This window comes from Lepus europaeus, assembly GCF_033115175.1.
Source record: "Lepus europaeus isolate LE1 chromosome 12 unlocalized genomic scaffold, mLepTim1.pri SUPER_12_unloc_2, whole genome shotgun sequence".
NCBI lineage: Eukaryota > Metazoa > Chordata > Mammalia > Lagomorpha > Leporidae > Lepus > Lepus europaeus.
This window is the reverse complement of record NW_026909002.1, coordinates 104,071-123,168: the sequence shown is the minus strand read 5'-3', so window position 1 is coordinate 123,168 and position 19,098 is coordinate 104,071. Positions and strand designations below refer to the sequence as shown.

The 19,098-nt window shown below is 42.8% G+C and overlaps 1 long non-coding RNA gene across 9 annotated transcripts in view; it reads right to left on the bottom strand.

The window, feature by feature from the left end:
- Positions 1-18,792, bottom strand: part of LOC133754291 (uncharacterized) — a 37,581-nt gene extending 18,789 nt beyond the window's left edge. For 5 of the 9 annotated variants that reach the window (XR_009865185.1, XR_009865184.1, XR_009865188.1 and 2 more), the window contains exons 1-4: positions 18,482-18,531; positions 13,884-13,957; positions 6,414-6,478; positions 3,781-3,905 (exon numbers count right to left, since the gene is read on the bottom strand). This is a non-coding gene — a long non-coding RNA (uncharacterized LOC133754291). Of the gene's footprint in view, positions 1-3,780; positions 3,906-6,413; positions 6,479-13,883; positions 13,958-18,447; positions 18,532-18,702 lie in introns of those variants that run through there. The other 4 variants (XR_009865183.1, XR_009865189.1, XR_009865187.1 and 1 more) reach the window with 4 other exon arrangements.
- Between the last annotated feature and the right edge of the window lie 306 nt (positions 18,793-19,098).

The following is a 19,098-nucleotide window of genomic DNA, read 5'->3' as shown; positions in this document are numbered from 1 at the left end:
TGGGTGCAGGACCCAAGGACTTGGGCCTCCACTGTCTTCCCGGGCCATAGCAGAGAGCTGGCCTGGAAGAGGGGCAACCGGGATAGAATCCGGTGCACCAACTGGGACTAGAACCTGGTGTGCCGGCACCGCAAGGCGAAGATTAACCTGTTAAGCCACGGCGCCAGCCAAGTTTGACTATATTAAAATTTAACCATACTCTCGATGCATATTTAGACTGTCTCTTGATCTTTGATCTTACAAATAATACTGCAATAAATACTATCAACATTTCTTTTTAAAAAAAGATTTTGTTTGTTTTAAAGGCAGAGTTAGGGGCTGACACTGTGGCATAGTGGTTAAGCCACCAACTACAATGCTGACATCCCATTCAGGCACAGTTCAAGACCTGGCTGCTCCACTTCCTGTCCAGCTCTCTGCTATGGCCTGGGAAAGCAGCAGAAGATGGATCAAGTCTTTGGGCCTCTGCACCCACGTGGGAGACTCAGAGGAAACTCCTGCTTTGGATTGGCACAGCTCTGGCCGTCGCAGCGATCTGGGGAGTGAACCAGCAGATGGGAGGATGAGAGACCCCTCTTTCTCCCTTTATTTCTCTCTCTTTCTCTATCTCTCTGCCTATAACGCTTTCAAATAAAATACATGAATCTTTTAAAAAAGGTGGAGTTAAAAGGGGTGGGTATCTTCAAATGGCTGCAATTGCTGGGTCTAGCCCAGGTCAAAGCCAGGAGCTAGAGCTTCTTCCAGGTCTCCCATGTCAGTGCAGGGACCCAAGGACTTGGGCCATCTTCTGCTGTTTTCCCAAGTGCATTAGCAGTGAGCTGGTTCAGAAGTGGAGCAGGGGCCGATGTTATGGCATAGCAGGTAAAGCCACTGCCTGCAGTGCCAGCATCCCATATGGGCACCAGTTCACATCCCGGCTGCTCCACTTCCAATCCAGCTCTCTGCTATGGCCCAGGAAAGCAGCAGAAGATGGCCCAAGGCCTTAGGCTCCTGCCCCCACGTGGGAGACCCAAAGGAAGCTCTTGAATCCTGCCTTTGGATCAGTGCAGCTCCAACCATTGTGGCCAACTGGGGAGTGAACCAGCGGATGAAGACCTCTCTCTCTCTCTCTCTCTCTCTCTCTCTCTCTCTCTCTCTGTCTTCTCTGCCTCTCTTAATGTCTGTATGTAACTGTGACTTTCAAATAAATAAATAAATCTTAAAAACAAAAAAAGAAAGAAAAGAAGTGGAGTAGCAGGGACTCAAACCAGCATCCATATGGGATGCTGGCATCACAGGCAGCAGCATTACCCACTATGCCACAGCACTGGCTCCAAACATTCTTATGCTAGTATTGTTATTTCAGTCAAATACATCTCTTTAACTCTTTATCTAATTATCAGAGGCAAAGACAGAGACTGACTGAGCTCCCATTTACTGATTCATTCCACAAATGCCTGCAATGACAGGGGCTGAGCCAGGGCCAAAACTGGGAGCTGGGAATTCAATCCACATGTTCCACACAGGTGGCAGGGACCCAATCACCTGAGTCATCATGGCACGATGGCGTAGCTGGTAAAGCCACCACCTGCAGTGCCGGCATCCCGTATGGGTGCCAGTTCGAGTCCTGGGTGTTCCACTTCCAATCCAGCTCTTTACTGTGGCCTGGGAAAGCAGAAGATGGCCCAAGTGCTTGGTCCCCTGCACCTACGTGGGAGACCTGAAAGAAGCTCCCAGCTCCTGGCTTTGGATTGGCGCAGCTCCAGCCGTTGCGGCCAATGGGGAGTGAACCAGCAGACAGGAAGATCTCTTTCCCTTTTGGTTGGTTCCTCTCTGTGTATCACTCTGTCTTTCAAATAAATAACTTTTTTAACAATTGTGAATTGGGCCCCCTGCCCGAACTATGGCACCGGCAGTGTCAGCATCCCATATGGGCACCAATTCTCTCCCTCTCTCTCTCTCTCTCTCACTCATTCTCACTGCGTCTTCCTCTCCTTCTCTATAACTCTTGCAAATAAATCTTTTTTAAAAATTGAGAATTGTCTGGACCTTAATTTTAACAGAAATGCCATTAAAGTGTTGCCAGTAAATATTAAGCTAGTTGCTGATTTTTCCCTTATTGTGAGAGGCACACACACATACACACACACAGAAATCAAGCACAGGTTTTGGAATGTTAACAAAGTCTTTTATTCTTAATATCCACTGAGATAATTACATGGATTTTATTCAACTTGTCCAAATAATGTTATACTAATATACTTCCTTACATTAAATCATTTGTATTTGCATTCATTTTCTTTAGCAATGATCTTCATTTCTCTTGTGCCCTTGTCAAGGTTTGATATCAAGTTAATATTATTAGGGGCATGCGCTGTGGCGCACAGGGTTAACGCCCTGGCTTGAAGCTCCGGCATCCCATACAGATGCTGGTTCTAGTCCCAGCTGCTCCCCTTCCAATCCAGCTCTCTGCTATGGCCTGGGAAAGCAGTAGAAGATGGCCCAAGGCCTTGGGCCCCTGCACCCGCGTGGGAGACCCAGAAGAAGTTCCTGGTTCCTGACTTTGGATTGATGCAGCTCCGGCTGTTGCGGCCATCTGGGGAGTGAACCATCGGATGGAGGACCTCTCTCTCTCTCTGCCTCTCCAATCTTTCTCTCTTTACCTCTGATTTTCAAATAAATAAATACCTCTTTTTAAAAAAAAAAAGTTAATATAACTAGCTTCATAAAACAAATAATTACAAGTGACATCTACTGAACATTTTTAATACTCATTTTTCATGCTGTTCATGTGAATTTCATCACAGTCCCATGATATCTGTTACCTCTCTTCCAGAGATGGTGTAGCTAAATCCTAGAGATTCAGTAACTTCCCTAAGGAACCCAGTCACTGAGGACAAAGGTGAATTTCAAGGTGGGGGCATGCTAATATCCAACATTCCATGCTACTAGACACCTTTCTGTCAACATTCTATGGAGAGTCACCCTGGGGTTACTTGATGGGCTAGGAAAGTCTCTAGCTAAGGGTATTGCAAATTCCCAGCTCTGCCAACAACTGGGAAAATCTGCTAGACCATAAGAAAGCTGACCCTTTGCAAGCCGGACATTCAGATCCACTCTGCAAGCAGTCAGCCTCTCGCTGTCCTGCCTACCTGCTGCGTCCCTGTAGCCTGTTCAGTACATCTATCTGCTCTCTCCATCTGGACGGCAACACACTTTACAACCACAAGTAAAACTGGAATTCAGAACTTTCCAAAAATGGGGCAGTAAGAAAATACATCAGTAAAATTGTAATAATCAAAAATAATGTATTGGGGCCGGCACTGTGGTGCAGCAGGTAAAGCCACCGCCTGTAGTGCCAGCATCCCACATGGGTGCCAGTTTGAGTCCTGGCTGCTCCACTCCTAATAAAGCTCTCTGCTATGGCCTGGGAAAGCAGTAGAAAATGGCCCAAGCCTTTGGGCCCCTGCACCCATGTGGGAGACCTGGAAGAATTCCTGGCTTTGGATAGGCTCAGCTCCAACCATTGAGGCCAATTGGGGAGTGAACCTGTGGATAGAAGACCCTCTCTCTCTCTGCCTCTCCTCTTTCTGTGTAACTCTGACTTTCAAATAAATAAATCTTGAAAAAAAAAATAATGTGTTGAGGATCAGTCTCTTCCAAAGTTCTTCAGTTTTCTACTTGTTGAACCAATTTAATAAAGTTCAATTTTTATAGAAAGTTACAGATTTATCAAGTTTGAACATTCCTAGCATCTACTTTGAAACAACTCCAAAAAGCAAAGCAGAGACTCAAGTTTACCTTGACTTTCAGCAAGATGAGGAATCTTTGATGTGACATATCTGGCAGTATCTGATTCTGCTGATTCAGTGTTTATCTTCTCCAGCTGAGCCAGGAGTCCCACAATCCGAGAATTATTGGTAAGGCTAAAAAAAAAAAGAGGAAAAAAAAAAGAAAACAAAAGCAAATGTTATCTAACATCAGGATACATTCTATACCAACTGTAAAGTCAGTACTACAAGATCACTGTGTATTTGGAGGCTGTAGGGTGGAAGGTTCTGTAGATATCTGTTAAGTCGATTTGGTCTATAGTGTCAATTAACTCTACTATTTCCTTGCTGATTTTCTGTCTGGTTGATCTGTCCATTGGTCAAAGTGGGATATTGAAGTCCCTCATTACTACTGTATTGGAGTCTCTGTCTCCCTTTAGATCCAATAACATTTCTTTTCAATAGCCAGGTGCCTTGTAATTAGGTGCATATACATTTATAATAGTTACATCTTCCTGTTGAATTGATCCCTTAATCATTACATAGTGCCCTTCTTTGAGTCTTTTAACAGGTTTTGTGTTAAAGTCTATTCTGTCCTATACTAGGATGGCTACATCAGGTTTTTGGTTTTTGTTAGCATGGAATACCTTTTTCCATCCTTTCACTTTCAGGCTGCATGCATCTTTGTTGGTGAGATGTGTTTCTTGTAGGCAACAAATGCATGGGTTTTTAATCCATTCTGTCTGTTTGTATCTTTTAACTGGAGAGTTGAGGCCATTTACATTCAAGGCGACTATTGATAAGCAACAACTTTGCTCTGCCATTTTCCCCAAAATATTCCTAGTTTTTACTTTGGAATTCCTTTGACTTTTCCTGGGAGATTTTCTTCCTTTACCTTCTTTCATAGTGATGACCATGTTTCTGTGTTTCTGTGTGTAGCACATCATTAGGCATCTTCTGTGGGGCTGGATGGCTGGTGACATAGTCTCTCAATTTCTGTTTGTTAGGGAAGTCTTTATTTCACCATCATTCATAAATGAGAGCTTTGCAGGGTGTAGTATTCTGAGTTGACAGTTTTTTTCTCTTAAGACTTGGAATGTATCTCACCATTCTCTCCTAGCCTTGCAGGGTTTCTGATGAGAAGTCAGCTGTGAGTCTAATTGGAGATCCTCTGAAAGTAATCTGGCATTTCCCTTGTGCACATTTTAGAATCTTCCCTTTATGTTTTACTGTGGAGAGTTGATTACAATGTGTCGGATGAAGATCTTTTCTGGTGATGTGTATTAGGAGTGTTATGTGCTTCCTGTACTTGGATGTCCCTTTCTTTCTCCAAATGAGGGAAGTTTCCTCTTATTACTTCACTAAAAAGGCCCTCTAATGCTTTCTCTCTTTCCACACATTCTGGAACTCCTAAGACCCATCCGTCAACCATAACACAACACAAAAACTTATATATGTGTGTGTGCGTATATGTCTGTATGCATTCGTCTCTGTATGTGTTTCTGTCACAATAGTTTGAACTCAGAAGTAGATAAGAGACTTCTGCTTTCTTCCATTAAGCCAAACATGACAGAGATCTACAAAAATGTTGTCAAACTATGTCACTCTTCTTACTAAATATGTTTGTTTTGGTAAATGAGTTATTTTACCATAATACAGAAATGTTGGGGCCAGCAGTGCAAGGTATTGGGTAAAGCCACTACCTGGGGCACCAGCACAAAACCTAGCTGCTCCACTTCCAATCCAGCTCTCTGCCATGGCCTGGAAAAGCAGTGCAAGATGGCCCAAGCCCTTGGGCCACTGCACCCACATGGGAGACCCAGAAGAAGCTCCTGGCTCCTGGCTTCAGAATGGCCAAGCTCTGGGCATTGCGGCCATCTGGGGAGTGAACCAGTGGATGGAAGACCTCCCTCTCTCTTCTGTAACTCTCTCAAGTAAATTAAAAAATCTTAAAAAAAAAAAAGTTGGTTACTATGGTTACTATCAATATTAACAAGCCATCATTTACTGAGTCAGCCAGGCACTATTTAATCTTCACATCCTTATTATAACAGTATTATCATTAAACTAATTTTATAGATGACAAAACTGAGGTGTAACAGACAGAGTTAAGCAGACTGTTCAAGGCTGTACAGCTAAGAAAACCTGAACATGGAACCAGTCTGCCTGACTTTTAACCAAACTTCAGACAATTCCTTGGCACTTTAGAACTTTCACAGAGATGAGCTCTGATTCCGAAGTCAAACTTTTCTTGTGAAGGTCCAGATAACAAATATTTTAGGCATTGTGAGCCACAGTCTGTCAAATTCCTCCACTTGGCAACCACAATGCAAATGCAGCATGGAAGGAGCAGGCCTGTGTTCAAATAAAATTCTCTTCACATAACTCAAACCCAAATTTCCTTCAGTTCTCAGGTGTCACAAGTATTATTTTGACTTTTTAAAAGCAATTAAAAATATAAAACCCATTCTTAGGTCACAGGGCACACAACACAAAGAGAGGCCTTACATGGCCATGAGCCATAGTATACTGACTACTGTTTTAATATTAATAAACACTAACAAAATAATATAAACGTACTATTAAACATGAATAGCATTTTGAAGTAATGAGTTTCTAACAATTATGTCTGCAATTTCTATATATAAAAATATTTAGAATTACCTTTTCTCTGATACCACTTTTAACTTGCTCATCTTGAGTTACTTCATTTCATCATTGCAGGTAATCTGAAAGAAAAACATTAATGACATTAAACACTTACACAACTGTGTTTTCTATTTTGAAGATGTCAGAAAAGCCAGGCAATGAAAAATGTTCATGGTGGGCAACACAAGACAGCACTGGAAACCAAAAGGGTTTTTTAAGTGCTTCTGGAGGGTCCCCTCAATGTGGAACATCTGACTATTAAAATACCTAAAATCAGCCAGGAGGACGTTAGCAAAATCCTGGTGCTACAAAAATGCAGTTTGTGATCTGCTGTTAGGAATTCTTTTGAGACATTCTTACTGTTCTAATATTCCACCTTAAAATACTTGAACTACCCACTGCATCCTGTGATTAATGTACTTATTGTTTGCCATTCATATAATGGCCAAAGACTGGTAAATAAGTATGATTATTTCTGTATGAGAACACTTTCAATTAGTAACAGGTTGATTCTACAGAGTAAAGAATATCTATATCATTATCTTGCTGAATGTACATAATACACATTTTCCCTCCATATTAAGAAAATAAAGTCTGTACACTTTAAACAACCTTCAATAGCAAGACACACAATTTTTATTATTGTTCAGATTTATTCTCTATTCACCAAAAAATACCCTGAATGTCTTCTACTTTTATATAGCAATGCTTAGAAATGAAGAGTTTTGTGGTATCACTGAAAAGTGAAACAATGACCCTGTTTTAGTAATGCTACATTTAAACCAAAACAAACGCAAAACAGCAGTCTTGAAATGGGTTAACTTAGATTCAGAATTTTTTCTGAATCTGTAATTTTTATATCAATAAGAACATTTCAACAAAATACAACTCCAAAGCAAATGAAATAGGTATTTAGGACCATGCACAAAAATTAGGACATTTTAAAGTCCATGAGGAATTTTACACTGCTACTTATTCTTTCTTTTAGTAGACTCATCTTTTTAAAGTGACTACAAATTCAGAGTAACTTTTCTAGCTTCCAAAGTATTAAGAGTCACTATATACCTAAAGGCAGGGGGGGAAAATCATATGTGCTTTCACTGTTGCTGTCATAAAAAGAAATTATGTCATTTCTACTTGTTGAGTGCTAAGACTCTCTCTAAAACTACATTAACAGCACATGTCATGAAAAGGTCGTTGCAAATTTTATTAGAACTATAAAGACTAATGTTGGGTACTTGCCATAGCCAACTCTATTTCAACAGTTAAGAAGTTACTCAAATTTTCAGGTAACAACAGGTTATTTTTATTTTTTTATTTTATTTATTTATTTATTTTTTTGAAAGGCAGAGTGGACAGTGAGAGAAAGAGAGACAGAGAGAAAGGTCTTCCTTTTTGCCATTGGTTCACCCTCCAATGGCTGCTGCGGCCGGTGCATCTCACTGATCTGAAGCCAGGAGCCAGGTTGCTCCTGGTCTCCCATGCGGGTGCAGGGCCCAAGCACTTGGGCCATCCTCCACTGCCTTCCCGGGCCATAGCAGAGAGCTGGCCTGGAAGAGGGGCAACCGGGATAGAATCCGGCGTCCCAACTGGGACTAGAACCCAGTGTGCTGGCGCTGCAAGGTGGAGGATTAGCCTGTTAAGCCACAGTGCCCTCCTCAACAATACAGGTTAACCACATTCTCCTCTTGCTTCAGAAAGAGTAAAAAAAAAAAATAGCAGACAGTAAAGAAATAAAGTTCTGTTTAAGTCTACAGTGGCGCAAAAAAAAAAAAAAAAAAGTAAGGGGCACAGAAGAATGGGTATTCTGTCCAGAATCCAGAAAACTGAGACTCCATGAACTCAGGAAATGCATCTCAAGGATCTAGAAAAACTGCAGCAAACCAGACCCAAATCTAGTAGGAGAAGAGAAATAATTAAAATCAGAGAAGAAATCAAAAGGATTGAATCAAAAAAAAAATTACAAAAATCAGCCAAACGAGGAGCTGGTTTTTTGAAAAAATTAACAAAATTGACACCCCATTGGCCCAACTAACTAAAAAAAGAAGAGAAAAGACCCAAATCAATAAAATCAGAGATGAAAAAGGAAACATAACAACAGACACCACAGAAATAAATAGAATCATCAGAAATTACTACAAGGATTTGTATGCCAACAAACAGGGAAATCTATCAGAAATGGATAGATTCCTGGACACATACAACCTACCTACATTGAACCAGGAAGACATAGAAAATCTAAACAGACCCATAACTGAGACAGAAATTGAAACAGTAATAAAGGCCCTCCCAACAAAGAAAAGCCCAGGACCAGATGGATACACTGCTGAATTCTACCAGACATTTAAAGAAGAATTAACCCCAATTCTCCTCAAACTATTCAGAGCTATCAAAAAAGAGGGAATCCACCCAAATTCTTTCTATGAAACCAGCATCACCTTAATTCCTAAGCTGGAAAAATATGCAGCATTGAAAGAGAATTACAGACCAATATCCCTGATGAACATAGATGCAAAAATCCTCAAAAATCTGGCCAATGGAATGCAACAACACATCAGAAAAATCACCCACCCAGACCAAGTGGGATTTATCCCTGGTATGCAGGGATGGTTCAATGTTCACAAATCAATCAATGTGATACACCACATTAACAAACTGCAGAAGAAAAACCATATGATTATCTCAAAGGATGCAGAGAAAGCATCTGATAAAATTCAATACCCTTTCATGATGAAAACCCTAAGCAAACTGGGTATAGAAGGAACATTCCTCAATACAATCAAAGCAATTTATGAAAAACCCATGGCCAGTATCCTATTGAATGGGGAAAAGTTAGAAGCATTTCCAATGAGATCTGGTACCAGACAGGAATGCCCACTCTCACCATTGCTATTCAATATAGTTCTGGAAGTCTTAGCCAGAGCTATTAGGCAAGAAAAAGAAATTAAAGGGATACAAATTAGGAGGGAAGACCTCCTCCACTTTCAAGTCCAGCTTCACCTTGACTCATACCCTGGGAGGCAGCAAGGAATGGCTCCAGTACCTGAGTCCTTGCCACCCACAGGGTAGATCTGTATTGAGTGCCAGCCTCCTACTTCAACCTGGCCCAGCCCCAGCTACCTAATTCTTTCTCTCTTTCCCTCTCTCTCACACTCTCTGACTTTCAAATACAAGTGCAAATAAAAGTAAATACATTTAAAACTTGTTAATACAGGAATTTGACCTTAACAGCAGAGAATCATAAAAGCAGTATCAGCCTGCTCTAGACAGCCTAACAAAAAGCACCTAACAAAAAGCAAACAATTTTGTCTGCTCTAGTGTTTAAAATAAATGCACATTTTTTTGAGGTTATCCTGATCTTTTGCTCTCAACTGGAGCTAGTTCCAGAACATGATGGATCTAAAAGCTGTTCTGGTCTCACTGACTTAAGACTGAAATCAAGCCTATCAGCAAGCCAGAAGGCACTGGTGTGCACACACAAGGTATTGGAATCTCACACACTTAAGTTGTCCTAATTTTCACTGGGCAGAAAAGTCAAAGAAATTCTGATACCTACTCCAAAATTCAAGTTGTATATTCTAATTACATGACTAGTTCACATATACAAAATTTTAAGTTAAATAAACTGCTTAAAAATGCAAAGAAACACACAGCTCACACGTGCAAGTTCAATCTAAATCATTTAAATACGCTCAGTGTAAGAAACTACCATGCCCTTTCATTGTTTTTGCTTACATGCCCCAATCCAGTTCTCATTCCACCAGAACAACTTCACTATTTTATTCTCATCTATTTACACAAGGATTTCCCTGCCAAATACCATTAGAAAAAAGTCTCCAGTGCTGAAAAACATCTCCAAAACATTGGTCTACTTAACAATGATAAGCTTGACAAAAAATGTACAGACACTTTTAAAAAAAAAATTTTTTTTTTTGCTCTATGACATCTTATTACAAATAAATGGAGCCTGATGTATGGATAAAGGGTCTCATTACACTTCAATTTAATTAAATAGATTAAAAAGTTTTTTCTCAACCCAGATTTCAAATGACTGTCTTAAGACTTAACCAATGCTGAAATCCTAAGTCTATATATGAATGACATATGATATTAAAATTCTTTTTTTTAAGATTTAATTAATTTATTTGAGAGGCAGAGTTACAGACAGTGAGAGGGAGAGACAGAAAGACATCTTCCTTTTGCTGGTTCACTCCCCAATTGGCCGCAACAGTTGGAGCTGGGACAATCTGAAGCCAGGAGCCAAGAGCTTCCTCTGGGTCTCCCACATGGGTCCAGGGGCCCAAGGACTTGGGCCATCTTCCACTGCTTTCACACGCCACAGCAGAGAGCTGGATGGAAAGTGGAACAGCTGGGACTAGAAACAGCTCCCATATGGGAGGCTGGCACCGCAGGAGGAGGATTAACCTACTGCACCACAGCGCCTGCCCCAGATCAATTTTTTTTTTTTTTTTTTTTTACAGGCAGAGTTAGACAGTGAGATAGAGAGACAGAGAGAAAGGTCTTCCTTTTCCGGTGGTTCATCCCCCAAATGGCTGCTAGGGCCGGTGTAGTGCGCCGATCTTAAGCCAGGAGCCAGTTGCTTCCACCCGATCTTCCATGCAGGTGCAGGAACCAAGCACTTGGTGCATCCTCCACTGCCTTACCGGGCCACATCAGAGAGCTGGACTGGAAGAGGAGCAACTGGGACAGAACCGGCACCAGAACCAGGACTAGACCAGGGATACAAGTTCCGCAAGCAGAGGATTAGCCTAGTGAGCAGTGGTGCCAGCCCAGATCAAAATTCTTAACTTAAAATTTTCTCTGCCTCTAACCTATGATGGTGCCCATTAAAATGAATAAAATTGTTTTAGGGAAAGTACCATATCTCAAAATCAGTCCCAGTAGAAATCCAAATATTCAGGACATGAGGAATAAGAAATCAATAAGGCATATAGAAAGCAATCACAGTAGTAAAACATCATAAATATGTCCTCCTTATCAGTAATGAAATGTACATGGACCAAATTTGCCAACCAAAAGACAGACATTGGCAGAGTGGAGATTAAAAAAAAAATCAATCCCACTAAATGTCACCTGCAAGATTCTGACTCTGGAGTCAAAGGCACAACAAGGTTCAAAGGGAATGGATGGAAAAAGATACCCCGTGCATACAGTAACCAAAACTGGGCAGCAGTGTCTACTCTAGTATCAGACAAAATGGCTTTAAATCAAACAAGGATGCCAGAGACAAAGAATATATTAATAAAACAAGATATTACCAAAAGGTTCAGTAGAAAGAAGGTATAATTATCAACCTATGCAAATCTAATAATAGACACCAAAATATACGAAGCAAAAATTGTCAGAATTAAAAAGGGAAACAGGAGATCTGGAAACAAAATCAGCACATGAAAGAGACAGCTGCACTCCTCACAACAGCCAAGCTATGGCATCAGCCCAGATGCCCACTGATGGATAAACAAAACCTGGTATACGTCACAATGGAATCCTACTGAACCATAACAAGGAAGGAAATCCTGACATTTTCAGAGATGTAGACGGAACTGCAGATCGTTCTGTTAAGTGAAACAAGCCACATGCAGAAAGACAAATATTGTAGGTTCACATACATATGGAAGCTAAATCGGGTAAAAGCCACCACTTGCAATGCGGCACCCCACATCAGAGAGCAGCATCCCGGCTACCCTGCTTCCAATCAGGCAGTGGAAGATGGCCCTGCCACCCAGGTGGGAGACCAGGATGCAGTTCCTGGCTGATGGCTTCAACCTGGCCTACATCTAGCTGCTGTGGCCATTTGGGGAGTGAACCAGCACACAGAGCTCCACTCACCCACTCACCCACCACCACCATTCTGCCTTTCAAATAAATACGTTAATTTTTTTTTTTTAAGTAGTCCATCTGAACTTAGAACAGTGTTCACTAAAGGTTGGAAAGGATAGAGGAATAAAAAGGAGCTGAATAATGGGTCCTGAAGCAAGTCAGACAGAAGTACCAAGTTCTAGTGTTCCAAAGCACAGTGGGACAACTTTAATTCCTAATAATATATTATATAAATTATAATAAACTGGAAAAGAGGAGCTAGTAGGATTTAAGAACAATGATAAGGAAACTGACTTCCTAGTTTGATTGGTTCACAGTGTATATGCACTGAAATATTACACTGTACCCTATAAATATATATAAATGTTTCATGTTAATAAAAATGGTTAAATAATTTTAAAAACTTAAAAAATGCAGAAGTTGTTCTACAAGAATAGTTAGGATTCTTGATACACCACAACCACCACCCCCAATAAGAACAGAACAACCAGGCAAAAGTAAAGAAATAAAGGACTTGGCAACTAGATCTAACTAGATCTAAAAATTCACAGAGAGGCTGGTAAGGCAGTGCAGCGGGCTAAGCCACCACCCAAAACAAAGGCAAACCTTAAGCAAAATTAAGAAAAAAAGAAGATCCAAATTACTAACATCAAAAGTGGATATAGGGCCTGTGTCGCGGCACAGCTAAGCTGATGCTGGCAATACCAGGCCAGCATCATGGCACAGCAGGTAAAGATGCCACTGGCAATGCCTGCCTCCCCAATGGAGGCTGCTTCAAATCCTGGTTGTTCCACTGCCGAACCAGCTCCCTGCTAATGGTGGAAGATGGCCCAAGTTCTTGAGCCCCTGCACCCATATGGGAGACCCAAAAGAAGCTCCTGACTCCTGGCTTCAGATCAACGCAACTCTGGCCATTGCAGCCATTTGGGGAGTTAACCAGCAGAGGAAGATCTCCCTGCCTCTCCCTCTGTCTGTAACTTTGCCTCGTCAATAAATAAATAAATCTTTTTAAAAAATAGAAAAGATATGAGGCAAAGCCAGAGAGTGCTGGGCACCTCTCCCTAACATAGCTCACATGTATCACAAATTGAGAGAAATAAATGAGAAGTAAATGGAGATTAAAAGGGGAAACAAAGCAGTTTTTGTTTGTTTGTTTGTTTGTTTGTTTATGAGCTGGAGATTAGTTGAGGTTTTCACACTGCACGTTCGGTATTTAATACTTAATCTGCACACGTCAACAGAAATGTACAACCAAATCTGGTTTTTATTCTTAGTGTCATTTCAGATTATTGTAATTCCTCCAATTCAATCGGCTCCTGACTACAACCATTACAAAATCCCTGTATTTTCTGGGAATGACCTTTATTATGCTGAGTATAATTTTTAATAAGGCCTTCCCCAGAGCCCAGGGTCTGACCCAGGAAAGACTAGATATCCTCAGTGCCATTTCCCTTCCTAATCAAAGTCTTGTGGAAATCCTCTTTATAATTTAAATCTACAGGTTCTCAAAGCATGGCCCATAACTCCACGGGTCCTGACGCTCTCTTAGGGTCCCCACAAGATCAAATTATTTTTATACTAAATGTAAGACTAAATTTAATATACTAAATATGTATAAATAACTTTATACAAAATTACCAGCACCTTGGAAAAAATAAAGGTGGTAACACCAAGCTGTAATTTCCGTCATTCTATTTGTCATTCCCCGGAACCAGCACCTATTAAGAAAAAAAATGCAGGTTTTCTTAACACAATGTCCTTGAATAATCAAGTTCCTAATTCTCCTAAGTCTCAGCCTACAAATACACCACCTTTTAATACTCTGGGTGGCAGAAAGGGACATATGTGTGAAACACTTGTGCCACACACTGAATTACAGTAATTCGTCACTATCTCAGGGCAAAGTGCTTCTCTAACGGAACTGAGAGCTTGAACTAGCCTCTCTGTTCATGAAACAAACATCGCTTTGAGAGAATGACGGACGGCTACAGTTTCTCAAAATTGGGTATACTATCTCTGTCTGTAATTCTGCCTCTCAAGTAAATTTAAAATCTTAAAAAAAAAAAATTGGGCATACTGGCAGAGGTTTTCTCAGAAGTGAAGTGAGTCTACTGTCCCATTAAGGAACCAACTGCCGCTTACTGGTTGCCAATGATGAACTGTAAGCTTTCAGGCAAAAATCAGAATTCTGAGAAAACAAATCATGATGATTTTAATAAGTGTGACTTTCTTTGAAAGCTGTATAAAGAACTATGCCAATATTTGGAAGAGGCTACAAGGGCATGTGGTGTGCGCCTAGTATTAAAATTGCTTTGTCTTAAAACTGAGTGTGAGGATATTAGCAATACGTTGTGAAGGAGACTGCTTATCTCACAGTGAACATACTGCGGCTGAAAAAGCTCTGGTTTGATGCTTAAACGACCAAACCCCCCCAACTTTGAAGCTGAAGAAGGCAACCCTCTCCATTATTGCAGCACAAGTTGTGGAATCTCTTGAGTGCACAGACCGTCCAGTTGTATGTATCAGACTATTTCTACTGATGGAGTGCTCCAGGTAAGGAAGGGAAATGCTGCTTGTTTTCATTTGCCCGACTCAAGTGTCTGAGAAACCACTCTCTCTTGTTCTCCTAGGCTGCAATGGAACAACTTTACCAGGTTTGGGCATTTTCTTTTCTGTATAAAACATGCTCAGCAAACTGCACCAGTTAACTAGGGTTTGGTAAATTGTTATGTTAACAATTATGACATCTGCAATGTTTTACAAAGCAACTAATTAAATAAAATCACTATTGTGAGGACTTCTCATGTAACACACCATGGAAAAAAAAAAATCCACTGATAACGACTTCAGATTCCACACCACATAACCTTTAGAAACTACCGTTGGTGGAGTTTGTGATGTAAAATCAAACAAGAACATCAACAATTATCTGAGAAGGCTATTACTACGTCTTTGCCTTTCCCACACATTAACTGTGTGAGGCTGGATTTTCTCCAGATGCTTGTAGATACTTCAACCTGGAGAACTGACTGCAACAGACTTGATGTAGAAGCCAATATGACAATACAGCTGTTTCTATTAAACCACACAACAAAAGAGTGAGAACACTACCGTTTTGTTTTCAAAGGTCATTTTTCATTAAGAATATGCTGTTTGTGCTCATATATAATGAGTTTACAAATGCCATTTCCAGTGAAGTAACAAAAATTTTTATATTTATTTTGATTTACAATACAGTCAACATACACACATAATCCACAAGCAGCTCATTCAGGGTCCTCATTAAGTTTTGAGGCAGGTGAAGGAGTCCTAAGACCAAAGGTTTGCAAACATCTGATTTAAAGGACTGAGAATTAAAACTGGTTGAGCATTCTGCAACTGAAAATCCAAAACCGGAAATGTTCCAGGATATTAAACTCTCTGAGGGGCCATAAGACTCCAGAGGGGGAAGATTTCAAACATGATCTCATGCAATCAAAACATAGCCACACTCGGGGCTGACTGAGCATGGCGGGTTAAGCCACCACCCCTGATGCCAGCAACAGTTCTAGTCTCCGCTGCTGTTTCCAATCTGGCTCCTGCTAAGGAACCTGAGAAAGCAGCGGAAGATGGGCTCCTGCCACCCACTTGGGAGACCAGGATGGAGTTCCAGGCTCCCAGCTTCAGCCACTGTGGCCATTTGGGGAGTAAACGAGTAGACGGAAGATCTTTCCATCTCTCCCTTTCTCTGTAATTCTGCCTTTCAAATAATAAGTAAATCTTTCTAAAAAACCTTAAAAAACCTTAGCCATACTAAAAATATGCTATGAAGTTATCTTCAGGCTATGTATATAAGGTGAATACAAAACATAAATGAATTCTGTGTTTAGACCCGGGGTCCCATTCCTGAGATATCTTATTACAGATATGCAAATATTCCAAAATCTTAAAAAATCCAAACTCCCAAGCACTACAAATAAGGGGTACTCAACCTGTATCAGACACTGCAATCCAAGAAGAAAAGCAAGTACACAGAATCATTAATGGAAAAAAACTTTCTAAGGAAAATTACACAAAAGCTGAAGATGAACACACAATCAAATCAGAACTAACCTCATTGTACTCAACATAAAAGATCCTTAGATGACAGCAATTTTGCATGTATTCTAGAAACATGAACTATGCTGATCAGGTAAACACAAATATACCCACTAATAGTTTGATAGACACTATTTTTGATAGCAGTACACGATAGGCAAAGAAACACCCAATAACAAACTCAAGACCAGACGATTAAAATAGCAGCCGTCACCCACAGGAGGGAGGCAGTCCAAGGTTCTGTCAGAAGGGACAGACAGGGATATTTCAGCACTTCTTCAGCAACAGGGGCGCCCACTGCAGGGTCTAAACTGTTCTATTTAAAACTGCCTCACAGGTGGCCAAGGCAGGCCAGTGACACTAACCTCTCAGCCCCTCAGGAGCAAATGAAGGACAACGGAATGAACCTGTTGCCTAAGGGGAAGCAGCAGCAGCAGCCGTGACAGGTACCAAGCACGTGGGATTTACCAGGCACTGTGGGCTAGACTCATCTAACACTCTAGATCACCTTAAGGATACACACCATTATTATCCCATTTTCAGAGTTTAGAAAATTGAAGCGCAAAGAGGATAAATACATCACCTAAAACAAAGGCACGATTCAAACTCACTCTGGCTCTAAGGCCCAACCCTTGGCTACCACACTACAGTACACCGACAAGTACCACACCTCACACATCTTGGACCTCCTCTTCCCTCTGCTAATGGAGGTAAACCTGTTCTTACATAGCAGTTCAGCTCAGCTAGATTTCTCTAAAGAGAACGAATGACTCAAGCCAGTTGGAACAGCTTCTCCAAAGTGCTACCACCAAAGTTTTCGTTGCATTAATACACTCGGCTGTTTCTGCAAAGTCCACCAGATACCATAGTAGTTTCAAGTCTGCCCCTTCATTTCCCAGTTCAGAGTGCATCAGGGATGGCTCTATTGCTGACAGAATTTTGAGAGCCTTAAAAATGAACCTATAACTTCACCGTGCAATCTGCCTCCCGAGACGTGGAACGAGAAACTGAACAAGTCATATAAGAACTCTGGCACCCCCTGGGAAGGCAGTGATGACGGCTCAAGTGGCTAGATTTCTACCACTCAAGTGCAAGACCTGGACGGAGCTGCCAGTTCCAGGTTTCAGTACTGCCTGGCCATAGCAGTTAACCAACATTTGAGTGAACCACTGGACGAAAACTGTCTCCCAAAATCACATCCATAAAAACTTAAAATAAATAAAAGAAAAAAACATCCCTCTGCCTTTAGGGTGACTAATAAGGTGTGGATAAGCCAGCACTATCTGACAGTCACTCTACATAGGAAATGCTTAAGGGCGGATCTTCCACGGTTCTGTGTAGTTTCAATATTTGGCACATGTTTTTAAAGTAGGTACCATGTAAAGCGCCTAAAATAAATCACTAGTTTGGCTTACAGAGCTGAAAACATTCCACAACACAATCACAAAAACAACTTTCTGGTTTTCCAAAAAAAATAAAAATAAAAAATAGAAGGATAGAGAAGTTCTAAGAATAATTCCGAGGTTAACAAAGTACTGATGGTTTACAATAAGAAAAGTAAAAACGAGCGATCAAAAAGACCAGTGAGGTCGCCTCTAAGTACAAATTGTCCTGCACTGGAATCAAACGCTCCTACAATTTTGAACTCCTGCAGAACAAAAAAAGGGGGGGGTAAGGAATGGGATGAAAAATAAAAAATCAAAAGCATGCATGCACACAGAATTAGTGCCTTATTGCAAAAGGGAATGTCCGCGTCAGGTCCCGGAGCCAGCCGCGTTAACGGGCAGTGGGCTCAGCTGTCCAGACGCACAGGGACTGCTCCCAGCCCCTCCCAGGACGAGGAACCCACCCCAAGCAGACCATCCCGGGGCCCGGCAGCAGAGCCTCTGCGTTCGGGTTCCACCGCAGCCGCGAACCCGCAACCCCGGCCGGCGGCTGCGGCCAGACTCTGCACTGTCACCCAGGGCCCTGCGACCGGGGCTCCCGAGCCGGCGACAGAGGCGCCCACCGCGCCCGCCCCGCGGAGCCCGCGTCTCGCCGGCCGCCCGGGGCACCGGGCAGGGCCAGCGCCTCAGGCCCCGCGCTGGGGCCGCCCCCAGCCCCCGCCGAGGGAAAACTCGTCACACACAACCTGTCAGGTGAGGGCGGCGGCCGGGGGCGCTCACCGGCTCCGGGTGGGGGCGCTGGCTGGGGGGCCGCGCCGAGCCGCTGCACCGGGCTGGGCGCCGGGCGCTGGGCGGCTGCTCGCTGAGCGCACGGCGGGTCTGTCGCCGCCCGCCGCCCGGTGTGTTCATACAAACCCCGGAGGCCGGCGAGGCGGCGGCGGCGGCGGAGGAGGCCGAACCTGCCCGCATCCCGGGCAACGTCAGCGCGGCGCCCCACCCACCTCACGCCTCGGCCGGCCGACCAGGAGGAGCGGGCGCGGCACCGGGGCGGGCACTCTGAGCGGCCAACGGCCACGGCACGCGCAGGAGCGGGAGCCGCGGGAGAACCGGCAGCGCGCATCTGCCCCACCCCGTGCCGGGCGTCTTGCAGCCGCGCATGCGCGCGGGCACCGCCAACCGCCCGAACCGAACCGGAGGGCGGGGCGGCTCCCCGCGTTCTTGCCCTCACCTCTCTGCGCGCCCAACAAGGGCTTCTCCCCACTCCCCGCCTTTTCCCAGAACTAGGCCGGCGCCCACCCGGCCACCCCCAGTCACCCTGCAGAAATCACTCTCCCACCACGCATACATCCAACTTGGGGCGGGGTCGCTGGGAGGGGGCAGTGGGGGTCTCGTCGCTC